General features: G+C 48.0%; 2 long non-coding RNA genes across 3 annotated transcripts in view; one reads left to right on the forward strand and one right to left on the reverse strand.

The window, feature by feature from the left end:
* The window catches only part of LOC140429240 (uncharacterized), a 149,759-nt gene that overhangs the window by 104,968 nt on the left and 22,828 nt on the right, over nucleotides 1–21,963 (forward strand). For both annotated transcript variants that reach the window (XR_011949018.1, XR_011949019.1), the window contains exon 2: nucleotides 19,038–19,100. This is a non-coding gene — a long non-coding RNA (uncharacterized lncRNA). The remainder of the gene's footprint in view (nucleotides 1–19,037; nucleotides 19,101–21,963) is intronic.
* LOC140429239 (uncharacterized) overlaps nucleotides 18,651–21,963 on the reverse strand; it is a 160,645-nt gene continuing 157,332 nt past the window's right edge. The window contains exon 3 of the long non-coding RNA XR_011949017.1: nucleotides 18,651–18,784. This is a non-coding gene — a long non-coding RNA (uncharacterized lncRNA). The remainder of the gene's footprint in view (nucleotides 18,785–21,963) is intronic.

A 21,963-nucleotide genomic window follows, 5' to 3' on the forward strand; every position in this document is an offset into this window, starting at 1 on the left:
CCTTCTGGCACTCAATCTCCCTCCATGTCCCCCTCCATGTTCCCTCTGTTATGTTCCATGTTCTTGTCTAGCACTGAATCTACACAACTACTGTGACTTAGCCAGAACTAGGATTTATTATGCATGCGTCGTAAGACAACAATCAGATACAGATTAAGTTATCATAGAGTTATATAAGACTCTCCTGGAACTACCCTTATGCACGACTGTCCTTATGTGCACCTTACAACCTTCTGTAGAAGTCCCCTGACTTATATCGGACGCCACCTGCTAGTGGGAGGTCACCCTGCTGAGTACATGGCCACCTGCTGGTGGGAGGTAACACTGTTGAGTACATGTAATATTATTTACAGGCATATCACCACACCCTCCATGCCTCTTCACACTGCTATGCTTCCTCCATGCCACCCATCCAATATCAACTATGGACAGACCTCCACAATCATGTGGAGATTTTTTAAAAAATTAAACTTTTAACGATCTAATAGAGCACTCACTCCCATTCATGAAATCCGTTCAGTGATCAATCTAATATCAAAACACAAAAATCTCTATTAAGTAACCATATTGAAAATAGCTAATTCATTAATATCCTCTTAAAATTGTCAATCAAATGCAAACTCAGCTGCCAACAACCCCTCCCCATCCTCCATAGAGATAAGTAGTTTTGGACCCTTTGAAATTCAGCCAAGCAATCGTGATGTGCTCAGTTGTAATAACAGCCATTGAGAAATGTCACAGGAACAGGTGGCAGTGAATGTTTCTAAGCTACACTAGATAGCCTGCCAATCAATGCAGTCCAGCAGCATGTGTTTTTTGTTAATTCACAGCTGCAGCCTCTTATTAAAACAAATTCCGATCATAACAATTAAACGCACCTCGACCGTCCTTCAACAGCACTTACATTTCCTCCATAAATTTGTGATATCCACACTGTACAGTAAAGCCCTTGGAACAGCAAAAATGGGGTCTTCTTAAACTATTTTCAAATAACCCAGAATTGGGCAATTCATGCACCACCCCTTTCCCCTACCTTTCCCATATCAGTCAGAATTGGGGTGGGACGACCGCGTCCGGGTTAGCCCACCATTTTTAAAGGTCTTCAGAGTTACCTTGACTCTACCAAAGTCCGGCCTGTTACTGTTTCACTCTACTAATGCTGCCTGTCTTGCTGAGCATTTCTAGCATTTTTTTGTTTTTACATCATTCAATATACCTGATTAACGCTGATTATAATGTCAACAAATTGTAGAAAAATAGTTATGGATATTATTCCAATTCCCAGAGCTCATTGTGGCTTTTAATAGCATTCTTCCAAAAGAATACTTTTATTCGTTCATGGGCTGTAGGTGCCTGTGGCTGGGCCATGCCCATCCCTAAGAGCATTTAAAAGTCAACCACATTGTTGGGGATCTGTGGAAATGGAGTCACATATAAAAGGCATTAATAAACCAGACGGGGTTTTACAAGAATGGTTTCATGGTCACCAATATTAATAATAATCTTTATTATTGCCACAAATAGGCTGACATTAACACTGCAATAAAGTCACTGTGAAAATCCCCGAGGGGCCACACTCTGACGCCTGTTCGGGGACACCGAGGGAGAATTCAGGATATCCAATTCACCTAACAGCACGTTTTTGGGGACTTTTGGGAGGAAACCGGAGCATCTGGAGGAAACCCACGCAGACACGGGGAGTATATGCAGACTCCGCACAGACAGTGACCCAAGCCGGGAATCGAACCTGGGACCTTGGCACTGTGAAGCAACAGTGCTAACCACTGTGCTACCGTACCGCCTTTTAATTCCAGATTTGAAGTTTATTTAATTCAAATTTGACCATCTGCCATGGCAGGTTTTGATCCTGGGTCCCCAAAGCATGACTCTGGGTCTCTACATTATTAATCCAGCAATAATACCACTACGCCACTGCCTCCCCTAGTGACTTGACTACAGCTCCGCCTTCAACACCATAATCCCAGCCAAGCTCATATCAAAGCTCCAAAACCTAGGACTTGGCTCCCCACTCTGCAACTGGATCCTCGATTTTCTGACCAACAGACCACAATCAGTAAGAATGAACAACAACACCTCCTCCACAACAGTCCTCAACACCGGCGCCCCGCAAGGCTGCGTACTTAGCCCCCTACTCTACTCCCTGTACACACACATACACGACAGCGTGGCAAAACTTGGTTCCAACTCCATCTACAAGTTTGCTGATGATACGACCATAGTGGGCCGGACCTCGAATAACGATGAGTCCGAATACAGGAGGGAGATAGAGAACCTAGTGGAGTGGTGTAGCGACAACAATCTCTCCCTCAATGCCAGCAAAACTAAAGAGCTGGTAATTGACTTCAGGAAGCAAAGTACTGTACACACCCCGTCAGCATCAACGGGGCCGAGGTGGAGATGGTTAGCAGTTTCAAATTCCTAGGGGTGCATACCTCCAAAAATCTGTCCTGGCCCACCCACTTCGACGCTACCACCAAGAAAGCACAACAGCGCCTATACTTCCTCAGGAAACTAAGGAAATTCGGCATGTCCACATTGACTTTTACCAACTTTTACAGATGCACCAGAGAAAGCATCCTATCGGGCTGCATCACAGCGTGGTATGGCAACTGCTCGGCCCAGGACCGCAAGAAACTTCAGAGAGTCGTGAACACCGCCCAGTCCATCACACGAACCTGCCTCCCATCCATTGACTCCATCTACACCTCCCACTGCCTGGGGGAAGTGGGCAGTATAATCAAAGATCCCTCCCACCCGGCTTACTCACTCTTCCAACTTCTTCCATCGGGCAGGAGATACAGAAGTCTGAGAACATGCACGAACAGACTCAAAAACAGCTTCTTCCCCACTGTTACCAGACTCCTAAATGACCCTCTTATGGACTGACTTCATTAACACTACACCCTGTATGCTTCATCTGATACCAGTGCTTATGTAGTTACATTGTATATGTTGTGTTGCCCTATTATGTATTTTCTTTTATTCCCTTTTCTTCTCATGTACTTAATGATCTGTTGAGCTGCTCACAGAAAAATACTTTTCACTGTACCTCGGTACACGTGACAATAAACAAATCCAATCCAATCCAATCCAATCCAACTTCTTTAGATTTGTCTGTTGGTACGGCCAAATAATTACATGAGTTTCAAGAAATTTCTTCAAGAATCACAGTAGCATTAGTAAACTCTCATATTAATCTAACTGAGCAAAATAAAATTACTCTTGTTTTCTTCTGGAATCCATGTACCATGAAATAGTAATCTCACATAACACGAGCAGTGTAGGAACAATATTCTCCAGTTTTTAATTACTAACTAGAATAAAGAAGAAAATCTCTCTTGGAAGACTAATAAAGGTAGGGGGTCAGCTTTGTCACCTGAGCAGCCACCTGGCTTTGAGGATTGCCTGCTTTGCAAAGCCTGCATGATTTTGAACCAAGTTCCTTAGCTTACAAACAGGTTAGAGATGCCGCCCTCAAAATAGTTTCTTCTTAACTGCATGCTGGGAAATTGGCTTAAATTCTTCTGGCTCTGCATGAAATACATTCAGGTGAAGCCAGTCCAGCAAATGTCTGTGATTGCTTAGGCAGATGGTAATTACCCAAGTGAAAGAAACAATTAACCTATCACCAAGGTATTAAACATAGTTGCCAATTGTCCACATTTTGTGCAGATGGTCAGTGTTTCTGTCTCAATTCACACTGTTTGAACTGGTCCTTAGAAACCAAGTTGTCCCACAATACATTTTACATTTTCTCTATGGTGCACGGATGATGCTTCAACACATGCGCAGAAATGATTATACACAATGTATTATACGTGAGTTCATGCACAAACAGGGGGCTGGATTCTCCGTTTGGGAGACTAAGTCCCCACGCTGGCGTAAAAACAATGGTGTCACCCGCCACGCTAAGTTCACGACGGGTGAGAACATGTGGGTCCCACGCATAGGGCGGCATGTGGCGCAGTGGTTAGCATTGGGACTGCGGCACTGAGGACCCGGGTTCGAATCCTGGCCCTGGGTCACTGTCCATGTGGCGGTTGCACATTCTTCCCATATCTGCGTGGGTTTCACCCCCACAACCCAAAAGATGTGCAGGTTAGGTGGATTGGCCACGCTAAATTGCCCCTTAATTGGAGAATAAATAATTGGGTATGCTAAATTTAAAAAAAAAATGAGAGTCCCACGTGGCTAGAGTACGCCGCTTTTCAGGGGGCGGAGAATCTGAAAACCAGTGCCTTCACCGATATTGGCGCCAAAATGGAATTTCTGCCCCGTCGCCGAACGCGATTTCAGCATTGGGGAGCGGAGAATCCAGCCCAGGGTTTTGGAGTGTTGTTGGGTTTGCGGGCGTATATTTATCTATTATTTTATCATATATATGAAAATAACACAACAATAGTTTCCACCAAGTTCCTCAACACAGATTCTGCCTTTGTTGAGAAAGAAGAAGAAAAGACTTGCATTTATGTGGCGCTTCTTACAACCACCGGACATCGCAAAGTTTTTTGCAGCTAATTAAGTCCTTTTTGAAGTGTGGTCGCTGTTGTAATGTAGGAAATGCAGCAGCCAATATGTGCACAGCAAATGTACAAACAGCAATGTGATAATAACCCCCCCAAAAAATCTATTTTCGGGATGTTGATTGAGGGATAAATGTTGGCCTCGACACCTTGGCTAACTCCCATGTTCTCCTTGGAAATACTTCCCTGTGATCATTTATATCCACCCCAAGAGGCAGATGAGGCCTTAGTTTAATGTTTCACCTGAAAAGCATTGAGTCCAACGGTGCAGTTTTTCCTCAGGAATGTACTGAAGTGTCAACCTGGATTTTTGTCCTCACACTCTGAAGTGGGAGTTGAACCTTGTGATTTAGAGCAGTATTTTTCAAATTTTTTTTCTGGGGGCCCATTTTTACCAATCGGCCGACCTTCGGGATTGTAATGACTTAGGCAGGGCCTTGGAGATTGGCCAATTAGAATACGAGTTCCCTGATTGGCAGCCCAATCAGGGAACCCCTTTCTGTGTATAAAACAAGGAGTGTCAGATCCTCTGCACTCCCGGTGTAGACAGCAGACTGAATGGTCATGGTTGGTCAGCTGTTGGGTTTGTAAATAAAAGGAATTCTGGTGACCGGACTTCTGCCTCCGTGGACTCACTACAGGGATCCATGCAAGTCAACCTTCGTGACCCACGCCACCCCAACTTTGTGACCCACCATTTATGCTTCCCTTTAATGAGACAGGTGAGCCTGCTTGGTCCTCACGATCTCACTTACTTTGTCATTTTTTTTAAAGAAAGGTAAAAAACGTTTTTCAATTAAGGGCCAATTTATGGTGGCCAATCCACCGACCCTGCACTTCTGTGGGTTGTGGGGGTGAGACCCATGCAGACATAGTGAGAATATGCAAACTCCACATGGACAGTGTCCCAGGGTTGGGATGGAATCTGAGTCCTCGGTGCCATGAGGCCGCAGTGCTAACCACTGCACCACCATGCCACCCTCCAATGTTACATTTCTGTATGGGATGTTCATCAGAGATCCTGGAGCTCACACCGGCACTCCTTGGTCCTGCCGTGGACTCTACTGCAAAGCTCTCTCCAGCAGATTGTGTTGTGAGATCTTGGCCTGTTTGTGTCTCTGACCCTCTCTTCCTTAGTCCAAAAAGGATCCATCTTCAGTTCTTCACACAATCCTGTTGCTTGTTTGTTGGCAGCTACAAAACAGAGGAAGCTCTCCTCGGTAATTTTGTGTCCAGAGAACGTGACGTCAGTTTACCAGGCGTGTGACCCGCTCTCTGCCGTCACCTCTGGTGGGAAGACTGATCGATTATTTAAAAATCTGCTTCTGGAACAGCGCGCTGACGTACGGAGGAAGCAGTCTGCCCTTCTGGGGTCTGGGCCTGCGCACTGCTCCATCCGGCTGAGGGGGCACGCATGTGCAGGACAGCTGCCATTCTTCAAAGCCAGTCACAGACATTGGGCACTTCTTCCTGCGACCAGGAACGCCGCGACCGATCACTTCTCGACCCCTCTGACACCCGGCCACGACCTATCAATGGGTAGCGACCCTGATTTTGAAAATGTCTGATTTAGAACAAAGAAATGTACTGCACAGGAACAGGCCCTTTGGCCTTCCAAACCTGTGCTGATCATGATGTCCTAAGTAAAAAAAAAACCTTCTGCCGTTACTCGGTCCGTATCCCTCCATTTCCATATGTACCGATCCAGATGCCTCTTAAATGTTGCGAATGTGCCTGCTGCCACCACATCCTCTGGCAGTGCATTCCAGGCACCCATCACTTTCTGTGTGAAACATTTATCCCGCACATCTCCCTTAAACTTTCCCCCTCTCACCTTGAACCTGTGCCCCCTTGTAATTGACACTTCACTCTTGAAAAAAGCCTCTGACTATCCACCCTGTCAAGACCTCTCATAATTTTGTAGACCTCTCTCAGGTCTCCTCTCAGCCTCAATCTTTCCAGTGAAAACAATCCTAGTTTATTCAACCTCTCCTCATAGCCAACACCTTTGAGACCAGGCAACATCCTGGTGAACCTTCTTTTCATTCTCTCCAAAGCTTCCACATCCTTCTGATAATGTGGTGACCAGAACTGCGCGCAATACTCCAAATGCGGCATAACCAAGATTTTATACAGCTGCAACATGATTTCCCAACTCCTGTACTCAATTTAGAGGCACGAGTACTAACATCTGAGGCTGACTAAGGAAGGTTAAGATTTAATTTTGATGTAATTTTGTCTGTGCGGAGTCTGCATGTTCTCCCTGTGTCTGCGTGGGTTTGCTCTGGGTTCTCCGGTTTCCTCCCACAGTCCAAAGATGTGCAGGTTAGGTGGGTTGGTCATGATAAATTGCCTTTAGTGTCCAAAAAGGTTGTGTGGGGTTACGGGGATAGGGTGGAGGCATGGGCTTAAATGGAGCTCTTTCTAAGGGCTGTTGCAGATGCAATGGGACGAACGGCCTCCTTCTGCACTGTAATTTCTATGATTCTATGAGACAGGCTTTCGAAAAGGGTTCTGAAGGAACTCCATTAACAGCAGAAAAATTGCTTCGTAAATGCAAGTATCGCCTGTGCTCCTCTATGTAAGTGGAATGAGCGCTGTACGTTCACTTGAAGTGCTGTTTAATGGGGACTCGTGTGTTAGGGTTAAGAAACTGCATGTAATCTGTTATTGTTCGGGTTGTAGTTCAAAAGTTTAAATATTGTTTTTTCTTTTGTTTTAATACAGTTTGTTTATAAAATGACCAAGCCCTATTTCTTATGTTATCACTCCTGGAACAAATCGATCTTTCCACACCACCTTAAAACTTAAAAACATTACGGTTCTGGTGCAGTATATTAGCCACTGTTGAGAGCTGACCATGCGTGTGTAACACAAGGAGTTTATAAATTATGAATCTGGCATTAAAAATGCATTCCAAAATGAACAAGCACAGTATATGATTTATTATTTCATTTGAGATTATCGATTAATATCCAGACTCCATATTTATTATTACTGGGATAGTGTCAATGCGTTAACAATTGCATCATTTGGCAAGTACATTGTTAAGCCAATTGTATTATTAAAGAGAGGTGATGATTATTGGCTCAACCCCCAAGAGTATAAAGGGATACAGCTGGAACAGTTGTAGTTGGGGAACCAGAGGAAGTTTGTAACTCTACTGAGCCGTATGAAGAATAAACTTGTTAAGGGAAAAATATACAAGTTGCTGTACTATTCCTCCACCATATGCCATTAGTGAGATTTACAGATGGCGTTGTTAGTTTGTACCCAAGATGGGGTGGAGGGGTGAAATTAGTTCTGGGCAGCAGCCTAAAACAGGGAATAATGTGTCAACCACCCATTTTACACGTCATTGATTTTGTTTTCTGATGATTTCAATGGAAAATAAAATAGGGCGGGAAGTATAGCATGCTGTCAATTAACTATTGTCAATTATCTGCTACCACCAAAGATCAATTTCACTTCTAGTATGTCAGCCAAATATCCATACTTGGAGAGTGGATAGCCAAAGGTTACTTGCAATGTCCACTATTGAACCACAGAACAGAGAAGTGGGAGGACAAGCTTTCATTCTCCCCCCATGCTATAAGCTGCATGCTTACCACTGGCTGGGGACTAATGGCAATCCCACAATCCTTAGGGAGTATGAGCTTCCTTTTGTAAGGGCCACGAAGAATCCAGCACGAGTTTTAAGGATACAAAGTAATAACATTTATTTACTATAACATATATACATAACAGTAGCAGTAACTTCCCTTGCTACATACTCCTTCCTCCTGGTTCCTGAACTGGCCAGCTTATTTATACTAGGAGTTAACTAGTGGTTTCTCCGCCCCCCTCATTGGGGAAGCTCATACTCCCACAGGATTGTGGGATAGTCATTAGTCCCCAGCCAATGGTAAGTAGGCAGGTTATAACACTTCCCCAATGAGGGGGGGTGGAGAAATCATTTGCAAAGTCCCTGCATAAATAGAGCTGGCCAGTATGGAACCAGTTAGAGAGGAGTGAGCAGCAAAAGAGTACTGCTGCTGCTGTGTATATATGTAATTGTAAATAAATGTTATTTCTTTCTATTCTACAACTCGTGCTGGATTCTTCGTGGCCCTCACAAAACTGGCGACGAGGGTTAAAGTGAATAGCTGTCTACGCTGCTGAAGCCACCTCCCTGGATTTTTGTTGGATACAGGGTGAAAGTTTTTTTTCTGTTGCACCATGCCTCTGTACGGACATTTGGATGTCTTTGATGCTGTGCTGGAAAGCTGGAACCAGTACACACAACGGATGCGTTACTATTTCCAGGCAAACAATATCACCGAAAACGAGCGCCAGGTGGTCATTTTGCTCACCGCCTGCGGCCCGCATACGTTTGGGGTGATTAGGAGCCTTACGTACCCAGCTGCGCTGGACACCAAGACGTTTGATGAACTTGTGACCTTAGTGGGGCAACATTTGAACCCAACCCCGTCCACGATAGTCCAGCATTACCGGTTTAATACCGCTGAGAGCACCCCAGGAGAATCCCTTGCAGAATTTCTATCCAGGCTACGCAGGATTGCGTAGTACTGTGACTATGGTGAGACCTTGTCAGAAATGTTACGCGACCGTTTTGTTTGAGGTATTAACAACGCGGCAACCCAGAGAAAGATGTTAGCCAAGCCAACATTGACTTTTCAACAGGCCATTCAAATAGTATTGCCCCAAGAGAGCCCAGAACGGTGAGTGCAGGAGCTTCAGGGAATGGAGGTGCACGCCTTGGGGTGCAACCCCTTCTATCCGAAAGCATCTCCCTGCACCCCTGCTGTACCTTGGGCGGGGCGGCGTTCGGATCGGCGCCAGTGGCCATCGGACATTCCTCCCCGAAGGGAGCCTTCTCCAGAACTGATGGATGAGGAGCCATGTCAGTGTCGGACGTGTCGGCACCGACCCCATCGCAGACGCCGGTCCTGGGTTGCCGTCGTTCCGACAGAAACTGGGGCCAGCCCAGGGGCCATACCTTCCATTTAGATGAACCTGCGGCGACTACTCCCGAGGATGTGGAGACTGAGGACGACTGCCTGCAGCTGCATTGTGTGGCAGCTCCCCGTGTGGTCCCCATTAAGGTGACAGTATGGGTAAATGGTCACCCGCTTGAGATGGAGTTGGACACTGGTGCAGCGGTCTCCGTGATCGCCCAGAGGACATTCGACCACATCAAGCAGGGTATACAGACCCTTACATTAACCGATACCCAGGCCAGATTGGCCACCTACATGGGGGAACCATTGGACATTGCAGGAACTACGATGACCCCTGTTGTTTATGAATGCTAGGAGGGGCAATTCCCACTTTCCCTGGTGCGCGGCCACAGGCCTAGCCTGTTGGGTCGGGTCTGGTTGCGCCATTTGTGGCTGCAGTGGCAGCACATCCTCCAAACAGGTTCTGGAGGGTTGACGGAGGTACTAGCACGGTACCCAGATGTATTCCAGCCCGGTTTGGGGAAAATAAAAGGGGCCGTAGCCCTTATCCAAGTCGAACCAGGAGCCATGCCGTGCTATTTCCGGGCGAGCCCGGTGCCTTGCGCCTTGCTCGAGAAGGTAGAAGAGGAGCTCGCTCGTTTGGAGCCCTTGGGTATTATCAGGCCTGTCCATTTCGCTGACTGGGCAGCGGCAATTGTACCTGTAATGAAAACAGATGCTTCCAGTGAATACGGCTTCCCGGCTCGACCGATATCCAATGCCCTGCATAGAAGATCTCTACGCGAAGCTTGCAGGCAGACTCTCGTTCACTAAATTAGATATGAGTCATGCCTATCTACAGTTGGAGCTGGGCCCTGCCTCCTGGCCATATGTAACTATTAATACACACCGGGGCCTTTATGAATATACATGGTTGCCCTTTGGGGTATCCTCTGCCTGCGCTATCTTTCAACGCGTCATGGAAGGCATCTTGAGAGGTTTACTGCATGTCGCTGTCTACTTGGATGACGTTTTGATTACAGGGACGTTGGAGCAGGAACATTTGGAAAATTTGGAGGCAGTCCTTAGACGCTTTTCAGAGGCTGGAGTCCGTTTACGTCATACAAAGTGTGTCTTTCAGGTGAAGGAAGTAGTCTACCTGGGTTATCGGGTGGACCGCGAAGGTTTGCACCCCATCGCAGAGAAGGTGCGCGCAATTCAACAGGCCCCCGCCCCGACTGACACTTTGCATCTTCCTTCATTTCTCGGCCTCAAACTATTACAGGAAGTTCCTCCCCAATCTGGCAACTATGCTGGCCCCGTTGCACCTTCTGCTAAAGAAGAATCACACCTGGGTTTGGGGTCATCTGCAAGAAATCGCAGGTAAAACAGCAATTGTCGTTGTCTGGGTTACTAACCCACTATGATCCTGGAAAGCCTTTGCATCCTCGTATGGTATTGGGGCCGTCCTGTCCCACAAGATGGAGAACGGGGCTGAGTGGCCGATAGCTTTCACCTCCCGCACATTGACTGCAGCGGAAAAGAAATACGCGCAGATCGAGAAGGAGGGCCTGGCGGTGGTCTTTGCGGTGAAACGCTTCCACCAGTACGTGTATGGCCGCCACTTCACTATCGTGACTGATCATAAGCTTCTGCTGGGACTTTTCCGAGAGGATAAGCCAATACCGCCCATTGCTTCCGCACGGTCCAGCGCTGGGTTTTGTTGCTCACTGCCTACGAGTATTTCTGGAGCATAAACCAGGGACCCAGATAGCGAATGCCGACGCACTGAGCTGATTGCCTTTGTCGTCCGGCCCCATGTCGACCCCCACAACTGGTGAGGTGGTTGCAACCCTAAATATGATGGACTCCTTGATGCACTATCAATTACGACGAGATGAGAGTAGAGAGTGATGCACGATCAATGACTACTAAAGCGAGGTTGTAGTCCAACTGAAGGCTTTAATAAGCTAGATGTTTCCCCCAGCAGCTCAGGTACAGAATGAAGGCTGCTGGGGTGGCACGGGTACCCCGCCTTGCAGGGCGGAGCTACCATACAGCTTGACCAATGGGAAACATACAATATCTACCAATGGTGTTCCAGAATTACGAGGTACCGTAATACCTCTACACAGACTACCACATTCCTCCTGGGAAGGGGGCGGCTGTAAGGTACACCGGTGGGAGGGAGGGTGGGACCGGTGGCTGGGGTGTGCGTGGGGATCCGGCGGGCGCCAAGTCTCGTAGGGAGACCGCATCTTGTCGGCCGTCGGGGTAAACAATGTAGGCGGGTTAGCGTGGAGAAGATGGACCCTCTCGACCAACGGGTCCGACTTGTGCGCCCGCACGTGTTTTCGGAGCAGGATGGATCCGGGAGCTGCCAGCCAGGTCGGGAGCGAGGTCCCAGAGGAGGACTGCCTGGGGAAGACAAGGAGACGTTCGTGAGGTGTTTGGTTAGTCGTGGTACAAAGCAGTGACCGGATGGAGTGGAAGGCATCCGGGAGGACTTCCTGCCAGCGGGAGACTGGGAGATTCCTGGACCATAGGGCCAGTAGGACAGTCTTCCAGACCGTTCTGTTCTCCCTCTCTACCTGTCCGTTACCCCGGGGGTTGTAACTGGTCGTCCTGCTCGAGGCAATGCCCTTGCTGAGCAGGAATTGATGCAGTTCGTCGCTCATAAAGGAGGACCCCCTACCACTATGTATGTAAGTGGGGAACCCGAACAGCGTAAAGATGCTATGGAGGGCCTTGATGACGATGGTTGCGGTCATGTCGGGGCAGTAGATGGCGAATGGGAACCGGGAGTACTCGTCAATCACGTTCAGGAAGTACGTGTTGCGGTCGGTGGAGGGGAGGGGGCCTTTGAAGTCCATACTGAGGCGTTAAAAGGGACGGGATGCCTTTATCAGGTGCGCTTTCTCTGGCGTGTAGAAGTGCGGTTTGCACTCCGCGCAGATTTGGCAATTCCTGGTGGCTGTCCTGACCTCCTCGATGGAGTAGGGCAGGTTGCGGGTCTTGAGGTTGCGGGTGGAAAAAGCGAGTGACCCCCGGGTGACAGAGGTACTCGTGGAGGGCTCGGAGGCGGTCCACTTATGCGTTAGCACATGGACAGGGCATCAGGAGGCTCGTTTAGCTTCCCGGGACGATACAAGATCTCGTAGTTATAGGTGGAGAGTTCGATCCTCCACCGCTAGATCTTATCGTTTTTTATCATGCCCCGCTGTGCATTATCGAACATTGAGGCGATCGACCGTTGGTCAGTGAGGAGAGTGAATCTCCTGCCGGCCAGGTAATGCCTCCAATGTCGCACAGCTTCTACTATGGCCTGGGCCTCCTTTTAGACGGAGGAGTGGCAGATTTCGGAAGCATGGAGGGTACATGAGAAGAAGGCCACGGGTCTGCCCGCTTGGTTGAGGGTGGCCGCCAGAGCTACGTCGGACGCGTCTGTGGTATTATCAGGTATTGCAGTACCCGAGAGGCTGTAGACCATTGGGTAAACCTAGGAGTTTACCATTGGCTGTTTGGTATGTAGCTCCGCCCTGACAGGCAGGGTATAAGAACCGGTGCCGTCCCAGCAGCCCTCATTCTGTACCGAAGCTGCTGGGGAACAGATCTAGTCTATTAAAGCCTTCAGTTATGTTACAACCTCGTCTTTGAGAGTAATTGATCGTGCATCAATTTAATAGACTACTCTTAAGCTGAAAGAATAGATCTCCGAATCAAGCCGGAGTGTTTACAACTCAGCCCCCACACGGAGAACTCGGCGGCGATATTTAAACACTGGCTGGCGTGTTTTAAAGGCTGCCTCGAGATGGCCGGAGGCACCCCCTCAGGAGAACAGAAACTGCACCTCTGCACTCGAGAGTAAGCCCTGGAATCTTCACCCTCATCGAGGAGGCGGAGGACTATGATGCTGCGATCGAACTGTTAAAGGGACATTATATACGCCCTGTAAACCAGGTCTACGCACGTCACCTGCTTGCAACTAGAAGGCAAAGCCCCAGGGAATCGCTGGAGGACTTCTACCGTGCGCTACTGGTGCTGGGCAGAAACTGTGGCTGCCCGCAAGTTTCGGGCAGCGAGCACATGGAACTTCTAATCCGGGATGCCTTCGTAGCAGGTATGAGCTCCTCAGAGGTCCGCCATAGACTCTTAGAAAAGGACACCCTGGGACTGAGAGAGGCATGGGCCCTGGCAGGGTCCATGGATGTTGCCTCCAAAAACGAGCTGTCCTATGCGCCCGACCGCGCGGTGGCCCCCTGGGCTGCGTGGCATCCCGCAGCGGCAGCCCCACTGACCTTCCCCATGTCCCCGCAGGCCTGTGCTGTAAGACGGCCCGCTAACTCCGTTGGGCCCCGCTGTTTCTTCTGCAGGCAGGCGAAGCATCCCCGCACACGCTGCCCGGCCCGCACCTCCACCTGAAAGGGTGCGGCCAGAAGAGCCATTTTGTGGGGGTCTGCCAAGCACGAGCCGTGGCCGCGTCTCCAGCGAATCCGGACTGCCGCGGCAATCTTCCCCTCGGGCCCCAGGCGGCCAGCACTCACCACCACCCCCCTATCCTAGGGCCACGTCCAACCCACGGGCGCGGCCATCTTGTCCCTCGGACACCACGCTGGACGAATGGGCGCCGCCATTTTGTCCATCCCCACCGCCATTTTATCCATTCCCGACCACCATTTGCGATCCATGTGAGACGCCACCTTGGATGGGGCCCCAGGCCCCCAGCACGGCCGACTACACGCTGCCCGATCACAACCCGCAACTGCTCCATCTGGCCTCGGTGACGCTGGACCAAAATCGACCTCGGACACTCGCGACTGCAACGACGACGGTGTTTATCAACGGCCACGAGACATTTTGCCTGATCGACTCTGGGAGCACGGAAAGCTTTGTTCCCCCCGACACGGTAAGGTGCTGTTCACTTGTTACCCACCCTGTAAACCAAAGAATCTCCCTGGCCTCCGGGTCATACTCACTGGAGATAAAGGGGTTCTGCCTAGCAGACCTCACTGTCCAAGGCAGGAAATTCAACAATTTCTGCCTTTATGTCCTGCCGCACCTCTGCGCGGCTACACTCCTGGGGTTGGACTTCCAATGTAACTTGCAAAGCCTGATCTTTAAATTCGGCGGCCCTATACCCCCCCTTACTGTCTGCGGCCTCTGACCCTTAAGGTCGACCCGCCTTCCCTGTTTGCGAACCTCACCCTGGATTGCAAACCCGTCACCACCAGGAGCAGACGGTACAGTGCCCAGGACCGGATCTTCATCAGGTCAGAGATCCAAAGGCTACTGAGGGAAGGGGTCATTGAAGCTAGCAACAGTCCCTGGAGAGCTCAAGTAGTGATGGTAAAGACCGGGGAGAAGCATAGGATGGTCATCGACTACAGTCAGACCATCAACAGGTTTACGCAGCTGAATGCGTACCCTCTCCCCCGCATATCCGACCTGGTAAACAGGATCGCGCATTACAAGGTCTTCTCCACGGTGGATCTCAAGTCCGCTTACCATCAGCTACCCCTCCGCACTTTATCGAATCGATCTTCCTCAGTAACTGACTCAGCATTTGGTAAACTTGCCCAGCAACTCATGGTGTTAACAGTCAGCAAAAAGCCTTCGGCAGCGTTATTTTAAGTCTCTTCATATTTATACAGATTGTCTTCTTAGGCTGCTAGTTAACTTCTTGCCCTTTTAGGGTATTTTCTGCATTCCACTGTTGCATTTTGATTTCTGTGATAAACTTTGTGTTGGCCCTGGACTGTTTTTAAGTTCTTTGCAAACAATTTATTTAATGTATATGGCATCAGAGAGAACAATTGAACATGTTTCATCTAAGATGCCAACAGTGCAGCACTTGAAAGTGCTTTGAAACTCACCCAAATAGATGTTTCATTTCTGAAAAAAACATTAATACACCAGCTGAATGATTCATAAAATTGCAGCTCGATATTGTTCATTTCAAACATCTCCTTTAAGTCAAATAAGAAATCATGTATTTCTTAACCACTTAAATTTGATAAGATGTTGTCACAATGGTTACAGATTTGAATGAAAACATATTTAATTCTTCGAAGGGTCAATTCTAAAACGCATTATAGAAATGTTGCTGTTGTAATAAATGGGTCTTACGATATTCTTTGCAAGAACATAAGAAGCTGGAGCTGAAAAAAATCTAATTTGTCACACTGAAATGCATTCTCTGGCATTGAAAGTTATTCGTTATCTATGATTTTAGATTTTTTTTCTAACCCCTGACTCCACCCCCCCCCCCCCCCCCACATCGTGTGCTCAGTCTTCCACCCACTATATATTAATATTCTAAATAGTTTCATCCTGTTTAATAGTATTTCATTTTTCATGTGCCTGCTGAATTGTCATACTAATCTAAATTGACTTGCAAATTATTTGCAGCACTTTGACTTTTCCAATTATTGTGCCATTGTTTGCTAATGGACATAAAATCATCGGCTGTGTAGTTGTGACTTCACAGGTTGTTCTTTTTTGTGAGTGTCATGTCCTTCTGGAAGCACAAAGTCATCCTTATGTTACATCTCAAATGGTTATTTATCCAGTACAGTGTTTCACCCTGATTTCTTGGGGTTTTAAAAGTTTTATCTGAACTATCGCCGCAGAATTTTATCAAGAGCTTCTGGAACAAAACTGTTATAATCTATACTTCAGTTTTACCATGTCTTTCTTTGTTCCGTTTCTTTGCCATGCTCATTCATCATCATCTCGTGTGCACACGTGTGTCTGGATGCATGTGTGTGTTTTGTGAATGTGTACAAAAATGAGTATATCATGAAAGTTTTTTTTTTAAATTCAAGACTGAAATGACACATTTGGGGCATTAATAGTGCATATAAATTGAGTGTCCGCCAGAAAAACTGGCAAGTGACATTTGTGCCACACAAGTGCCAGGCAATTACCATCTCCAACAGGAAAAGTTTGAACCACCTTCCCTTGACATTTAATAGCATATAATCACCACCAACAATTCCGTGGGGTTTCTATTGACCAGAACCTTAACTGGACCAACCATATAAATATTGTAGTGCCAACAGGAGGTCAGAGCTCAGACAACCATTACTCTAGTTGAAGCAGCTGTGCCTCAGAGAAAACATTATTTGACTGACAGGTCAGACTCTCTGATCTCTACAGTCAATTTAAAATGTTAATTTACACCAGGTTAAGTAGTTTCAAGGGCTTGGGCTTTTTATTTTTGATACTTTAAAGGGTCTGGATGATTGACACTTCCATTGCCTTCTGGTGAAATTATTTTCTTTTCAGAAAGTTATGAATGAATTACTTTAAAAAAAGCTTATTTTATGCACACTACTGACACTATAGGGTTCTTTGATTCTATAAAACGTACAGTAGGTTAATAGGCATGGAAATAGGTTGGTATTGGGCATTTGGGGGGAGTCATGGGGTGGGTGAGAGGCATAACGTGGCATGGAAAGTGTGTGGGGTGTGAAAGGCAAGGGCTAGAGAACCTTGTGTTTTTATTGTAATTGGGATGAATTCCCTCAGTAACAAGGCAAGCCTTTTAAACAGCCTGCCTTGGCACCCAGCAACATCCATGGCTGCCTCTGAACTATATCCCAGGTTGGCTGGTTTGACTCAGCTTTGCAGGCAGTTTCTCCTGAGGTGGACAGGTTGAGCCTAGAATTTATCTGACCCATCTCGAGGATGAAAATTCAGACCTTAAACTCTTACTTACCAGAATACAGCAGCTGCTGCCATAAAATGAAGAGTGGCCTCTGTACATATTCCCTTCGCAGGATCTTCCATCGGAGGATTGGCCAGAATAATTGGAGGAAGGCAAGAAGGTAGTTTCTGATCCAATCAGGGGCGGAAATAGCGGGTCTGAGACTGATCGGAAGATTTGGATCCATGTAAATTAGCATGCAGCATAAAGTTGGTAAGGTGCCTGCATCAAAAGCACAGGTTGAGGTATAATCCTGCATTGTGATCGAAGTGTTGGGTACTCTGCTACACAGACGAACCAACACGGTTGCGAATGGTACAACGCAGTTTTATTTCAAACATCTATTTACACTGGTAAACTGTTTACTAAGGTTCGATCATGACTCTTGATTCTGTGGACCTGTTCCTAATTCTATTGTGTAGTGGCACTCAGCACATGGTGGGTGTCTGAGTGGCTTGTAATGAGCTCTGTGCCCTGAGCCGTCTCCTGCTCGAGTGCCCAGGAAGTGTTGTGTTCCCTGTTTTGTACTGTGTATGCTCTTGCCTGTGATTGGCTGTCGTGTTGTGTGTGTGTTGATTGGTCCGTTGATCTGTCCATCAGTATGTATGTATGTATATAATATCATGACAGTGATCTCTGCACATCTTTTTGGGAGCTATTGAATTTTGCGTCCATAATCGTTTTTTTTAATATAGTGGATATACACCATTAAGGGAAAACATTATTGATGTACATTAATTTTCTACCAATAGTGTATAACCTATTGTTAGATACGTAGTGGGGAGCATACTCTGCTGCATTGTAAAGAGAGGGGCCTCTGTGTCGTTGCTTTTTGGACCTTCCTGGTTTAAAATCTGTTACTATAGTGACCTCTGAGGTCTTCACAAATAATCAATGCTTCTAGCTTCAGGAAGTCATCACCCACATTGGGCGGGATTCACTGTTGCCTGACGCCAAAATCGGGACTGGCGATCGGGCGGAGAATGGCTCCCGATGCCGAAATCGCGGCAGGCGCTGGTTTGACGCTGGTTCATGATGCTCAGCCCTTCCAAATCACGTCATTGGGACACATGCTGCGTGCAGTCGCAATCCCATTGGAATGTCATTAGCGGGCCCACCCACGATGCTCCACCTCTGATGGGCCAAGTTCCCGGTAGCACGGGTCACGTGTGGTCAGTGATTGTGAGCCTGGCATTGCGGCTGCAGAGAGAGAGGACGTGCGGACTCGGCCGAGATCCGTACCGCCTGCCAGGGGGCTTCTACCAGGGCTGGGGGATGGGCTGTAGGGTAGGGGTGGGCAGGCACGCAGTCCAACACAGCCGGCACCATCTTTTCCGGCGCGATTAGTGCGTGTATGGGGGTTGGAGGCATACGCGTGGCTGCAGCTTGTCAGCCCTGCACATGTGCAGCATGGACTCGCCGATTCTCCAACTGTTTTCCGCACCTTCCGCATGTGCTCCACGCAGCGCCGGTGCTAGTCCCTCACCGGTAGCTGAATCGGTGCGGGTTTTGCACCAATTTTTCCATCGTGAAAGACCTTGGATCATCTGTCGGCGTCAGCACTTCAACACAGGAATGGAGAATCCAGCCCACTGTATATAAAATTAGAAGAAACTGAAAATACGCGGCTGGTCAATCAACATCTGCAGAGAAAAAATAGCTTTAGGAACTGCATTTCCCCTCCCTAGGTGGCAACTGATCTGTTGTGTAATTCCATCTATTACTATTTTTATTTCAGATTTGCAGTTTTGGCTTACCATTATTAACTTTATATGTGGGTGGAAGAATTTCCCTTCCTTACAGGTTTGTCTGCATGTACTTAAACTTCTCTCTGTTTTTCTCCAGATTGCCTGTCTGTTGCATCAGTGCTTCATGACTTCGCATCATTGCACTGTTAATAGCCCAAAGGTACTCTTCCATTTCTTGGCATGGTGTAGCCTTAATTACTGTGCCTCATTCTCTATTTTAAAATAAACTACCTGTTTTTTATTAGCCTTTGACTCTTCTAATCACAGAGTAAGCTAAGGTTCACAATCTGTTCTTAATTTTCCCTATATTTTCCAAAATGTTTTTGAGAATGACTTTACTGATTTAAATTTAAATTGTCTCCTCTATTTGTGATGGAATTTGGACACTATAGAAATAATAAATATTTAAGGTTGCATCCTTTCAAGTTGAACCTATTTGTGCTAACCATGAGTATTTTACACAGAAATGATGTTTATGCTGAGGAAAGATGTCATTTTTACTGCTAGGTTACATGCAAGTTGTTTTGTACTTTCTAAACATTTTGGAATTTATTTTCTACTGGGTAATATTGGGAAAACCCTGAAGTTTCAAAACTAACACCATAATTTGAACCAGTGCGCATTTTTCTCCTGTGCACCCAAACCATATTATGTTAAATCAGGAGTGGATTCGTAATGATTGATGATTACATTGATGATTTTGAACTCCCATCACATCTACTACCATTAAGCCAAAATATGGAGTGTTGCGTAATAGCCAACGGGCAGAATTGTCTGGTTCCCCAGCGGGTGATTCGCAACGGCGCGCCGTTCGCTGGTGGTGAGTATTTGCCTTCCCGCCGCTTGTCAATGGTATTTCCCATTGAAGCCATCCCATCCCGCCAGGAAACCCACAGACGGCAGTGCGCTGCCAGCAGCAAATGTGAATCACAACAACCAGAGAATTCCAGCCATCATGTTTCTGAGCCATTTTAGTTCTGAAATAGTGTTAACTGCAACTTAGGAACAGCCCATATTATCCATACCTGGTTTATTGACCTCCCAGAATCATCGGCAGAGTGACTGCAGATATCATGGACGGGTTTCTCCGAACCCCCGCCGGGTCGGAGAATCGCCAGGGGTTGGCGGGAATCGCGCCGCACCGGTCGGCGGTCCCCCCCGGCGATTCTCCGACCCGCGATGGGCCGAAGTCCCGCTCATTCTATGCAGGTCCCACCAGCTTAAATTGGAGTAGGTCCCTTACCGGCGGGACCTGGCGGCGCGGGCGGGCTCCGGGGTCCTGGGGGGGGGGCTGCGGGGCGATCTGGCCCCGGGGGGTGCCCCCACGGTGGCCTGGCCTGCGATCGGGGCCCACCGATCCGCGGGCGGGCCTGTGCCGTGGGGGCACTCTATTCCTACGCGCCGGCCGTGTAAACCTCCGTGATGGCCGACACGTAGGTGAACCCCTCCTGCGCATGCGCGGGGATGACATCAGCAGCCGCTGATGCTCCCGAGCATGCTCGGACCCTCGCCGGCCAGCGGAGTCCCTTCGGCCCCGGCTGGCGCGGCACCAAAGGCCTTCCACGCCGGTCGGCAGTGCGGCAATAACTCCGGGGCGGGCCTAGCCCCTGAAGGTGCAGAGGATTCCGTACCTTTGGGGCGGCCCGACGCCGGAGTGGTTCGCGCCACTCCGTCCCGCCGGGACCCCCCGCCCCGCCGGATACGGGAGAATCCCGCCCCATGTATTTTATTCTTGGCACCTGAACATCATTGGCAAGAGCAACATTGATTGCCCACCGCTAATTTCCCTTGAGAAATGTTAGTGAGCTGCCTTCTTGAACTGCTGCGGTCCATGTGGTATAGGTACAGCAACACGGTTGCAGAGAGGGATTTTCAGGATTTTGCCCCTGTGACAATCAAGGAACAGCAATATAGTTCAAAGTCAGGATGGTGTGTGACTTGGAGGGGACCTGCAGGTAATGGTGTTACCAAATATTTGCCCTTCTAGGTGGTAGAGGTGGTGGGTTTGACATGTGCTGTTTAAGGAGCCTTGGCAAGTTGCGGTGGTGCATCTTGTAGATAGTACAAACTTCTGCCACTGTATGTCAGTGGTTGAGGGAGTGAATGTTTAAGGTTGTGGATGGGGTGTGAATCAAGTGGGCTATTTTTTCCTTGTTGGTGTCAAGCTGTGTGAGTGTTACATAGATACATAGATACATAGAAGATAGGAGCAGGAGTAGGCCTTTTGGCCCTTCGAGCCTGCTCCGCCATTCATCACGATCATGGCTGATCATCCAACTCAATAGCCGAATCCTGCTTTCTCCCCATAGCCTTTGATCCCATTCGGCCCAAGTTCTATATCAAGCCGCCTCTTGAACATATTCAATGTTTTAGCATCAACTACTTCCTGTGGTAATGAATTCCACAGGCTCACCACTCTGTGAAGAAATGTCTCCTTATCTCTGTCCGAAATGGTTTACCCTGAATCCTCAGGCTGTGACCCCTGGTTCTGGACACACCCATCATTGGTAACATCTTCCCTGCATCTACTCTGGCTAGTCCTGTTAGAATTTTATAAGTCTCTATGAGATCCCTCATTCTTCTGAACTCCAGCGAGAACAATCCCAACCTAGTCAATCTCTCCTCATATGACAATCCCGCCATCCCTGGAATCAGTCTGGTAAACCTTCGCTGCTCTCCCTCGAGAGCAAGAACATCCGCTGATGCTCCCGAGCATGCGCGGACCCGTACCAGCCTCCCTGAACAGGTGCCGGAATGTGGCGACTAGGGGCTTTTCACAGTAACTTCATTTGAAGCCTACTGTGATAATAAGCAATTTTCATTTCATCCTTCCTCAGAGAAGGAGACTAAAACTGCACACAATACTCCAAGTGTCGCCTCACCAAGGCCCTGTACAATTGCAGTAACACATCCCTGCTTCTATACTCAAAACCTCTTGCAATGAAGGCCAACATACCATTAGCCTTCTTTACTGCCTGCTGCACCTGCATGCTTACCTTCAGCGAATGGTGCACAAGGCCACC

Source organism: Scyliorhinus torazame, chromosome 9 (assembly GCF_047496885.1).
Source record: "Scyliorhinus torazame isolate Kashiwa2021f chromosome 9, sScyTor2.1, whole genome shotgun sequence".
Lineage (NCBI taxonomy): Eukaryota > Metazoa > Chordata > Chondrichthyes > Carcharhiniformes > Scyliorhinidae > Scyliorhinus > Scyliorhinus torazame.